The sequence below is a fragment of the Cebus imitator genome, unplaced genomic scaffold, assembly GCF_001604975.1.
Source record: "Cebus imitator isolate Cc_AM_T3 unplaced genomic scaffold, Cebus_imitator-1.0 Scaffold18, whole genome shotgun sequence".
NCBI lineage: Eukaryota > Metazoa > Chordata > Mammalia > Primates > Cebidae > Cebus > Cebus imitator.
Window position 1 is genome coordinate 12,592,591 of NW_016107333.1, and position 3,449 is coordinate 12,596,039.

The window sequence follows — 3,449 nt, forward strand, 5'->3', positions numbered from 1 at the left end:
AAAAAAAAAAAAGCAGGGGTTGCAATCCTAGTTGCTGATAAAACAGACTTTAAACCAACAAAGATCAAAAAAGAAAAAGAAGGGCATCACGTAATGGAAAAGGGATCAAAGCAACAAGAAGAGGTAACTATCCTCAATATAAATTCACCCCATACAGGAACACCCAGATTCATAAAGCAAGTTCTTAAAGGCCAACAAAGAGACTTAGACTCCCACACAATAATAATGGGAGACTTTAACACCTCACTGTCAATATTGGACAGATCAACAAGACAGAAAATTAACAAGGATATCCAGGACTTAAACTCAGCTCTGGACCAAGTGGACCTAACAGACATCTACAGAACTCTCCACCCCAAAACAACAGAATATACATTCTTCTCAGCACCACATCACACTTACTCTAAAATTGACACATAATTGGAAGTAAAACACTCCTCAGCAAATGCAAAAGAACAGAAATCATAATAAACAGTCTCTCAGACCACAGTGCAATCAAATTAGAAATCAGGATTAAGAAACTCACTCAAAACTTCACAACTACATGGAAACTGAACAACCTGCTCCTGAATGACTACTGGGGAAATAATGAAATTAAGGCAGAAATAAATAAGTTATTTGAAACCAATGAGAAAAAAGACACAATGTACCAGAATCTCTGGGGCACAGCTGAAGCAGTGTTTAGAGGGAAATTTATAGCACTAAATGCCCACAGGAGAAAGCAGGAAAGATTAAAACCGACACCCTAACATCACAATTAAAAGAACTAGAGAAGCAGGAGCAAACAAATTCAAAAGCTAGCGGAAGATAAGAGATGACTAAGATCAGAGCAGAACTGAAGGAGATAGACACACGAAAAACCCTTCAAAAAATGAACGAATCCAGGAACCAATGTTTTGAAAAGATTAACAAAATAGACTGCTTAAGAAGAAAAGAGAGAAAAATCAGATAGACACAATAAAAAATTATAAAGGGGATATCAACACTGATCCCACAGAAATACAAACTACTATCAGAGAATACCATACACACCTCTATGCAAATCCATTCACTTTTTAAGGATTGTAAAATAAAGATTTCTAATTCTGCATATCTTTTTCACTCATTAATCAAAATGCTTTTATAAAGAGGCAATTTTCCCTATTGCCTAAATAGTATTATAGTTTACAGAAAAGGCAAGATAAAAGTTTAATTCTATGCATTTATTTCCCAGTTTTCAAGATAATGAATTGGTTCCCTATCATCCTCTGAAGGTGACCAATCTTTTAAAATATTCATATGAATTCACAAATTTAAACCTTTTTGATCAATTTTAATCAATTACAATTATTAACTTTCCTGAAAACTCAAATTGTTCTGCTTTTGGCCATTAAGAGCCCCTTCAATTTGGCTTCTCAGGGTTTTTTTTCTCCACGTACCTAGATGTGTTTGATATTTTTCTTGCTACTGAGTATGACAAAATGCTCTGGTCGCATCTTGTACATTATCTGTCCCAGATGGACATCAACAATTTCTCTGAAAATTATCAATTTTTCCAGGAAGTCATCCTTTCTTTTAGTGGTAAATAGTGTTTCAAGGCCACAATCTTGATACTAGGAATGCTCCTGGCTGCTGACTTGGTCAGAAATGTTAGGCCTCTTCAGGGGACACAGCTAAACTATAAGACTATCTGTATAGGTAGAGAATATAAACTATATACTCTCTCTAGCTAGTATTATATGATATATATCATACTAATAGCTCCAATTCCAAGTCATGCTTGTTTTTATTTTGCCCCTTCTGTATTATATCTTCCTCCAAATGAGACTCCTGGCTCTTAAGAACACAAGTGATGATAGAAGTAGAATATCCTATAATTACTTATCTACTTACCACACAACTCTTTCAGAATGGCAATACTAACGCACTAAATATTACTACTAAGAACGTTTAAGAACATTTTTGTATTTAGTCTCTCTATTCTGATGCCTCATTTTTAAATTTTAATTCATTTTTTTGGTTTTAGCAACAGAGTCTTACTCTGTCACCCAAGCTGGAGCGCAGCGGCATGATCATAGCTCACTGCAGTCTCAAGCGCCTGGCCTCAAGTGATCCTCCCACCTCAGCTCCCAAAATGCTGGAATTACTGACATGAGCCACTGTACTTGGCCTTAATAGTTCCACTATATTACATTATCTGATCGTTTACCCATTACATGATATCCTTTTTTAACAGTCATATAGTCTTAATTTAAAAACAACTGTATTTCTAATTCTCACCACCAGTTTCTCTTTGGTGAATCTTATTCTCAAGCAGAATCCTCTGGAACTGTTAATGGAAACAGTATTTCTTAAGTTCTTACATGCTGATAACAGTTTGTCTATTGATAACAGTCACCAAGTGCTTAAAAGACTACAGAATGGAATGAAACCATTACCTTTTATTTAAAAGCCACTAGGCTGGGCACAGTGGCTCACACCTGTAATCCCATCACTTTGGGAGACCCAGGCAGGTGGATCATCTGAGGTCAAGAGTTTGAGACCAGCTTGACCAACATGGAGAAGGCCCGTGTCTACTAAAAATACAAAATTAGGCGTGGTGGCGCATGCCTGTGATCCCAGCTACTTGGGAGGCTGAGGCAGGAGAATTGCATGAACCCAGCAGGCAGAGGCTGCAGTGAGCCGAGATCCCATTATTGCACTCCAGCCTAGGAAACATGAGTGAAACTCTGTCTCAAAAAAATAAATAAATAAATAACAAAAGCCACTAAAAGATATTAAGTGAATGACAGAAGATATGAAAAAAATTACTGAATATAAAGTTCTTGGCTCACATTTTCTTTTTTTTTATTTGAGATGAAGTCTTGCTCTGTCACCAGGCTGGAGTGCAATGGCACAATATTGGTTCACTGTAACCTCTGCTCCCAGATTCATGCAATGCTTCTGCCTCAGCCTCCTGAGTAGCTGGGACTACAGGCACTCACCACCATGCCCAGCTAATTTCTGTATTTTTAGTAGAGACAGGGTTTCACCAGGTTGGCCAGGATCTCTGGACATTGTGATCCACCCACTTCGGCCTCCTAAAGTGCTGGGATTCTAGCTGTGAGCCACCATGCCTGGTCTCTTTTTTCGTAAGTATCTCAAACATTTTAAGATATATTTCTTGAGTATCTTAAATATATTAAATATGTTATTTAATTTTCTCGTGGGATAAATCATTGCTCTCAAAAATTCTGGTATTGATATAATTTTTTGCCTCACTGTTTTTGTTTAGACGTTTTTTTCTTCTTTAAAGCACAGTAATTTTATTGAAATGTGTCTAAGTGCTATTAGTTTCAGCATGATCTTCTCCAGTGTGCGGCATGTTCATTCATATGTAGCTTCAGATCCTTTTCTCAGCTTCAGGGAAAAAATCGTTTTTTAATTTATAATTTTAGTATGCATTGTTGTCTTCCTTTAGTTTTTGTCCT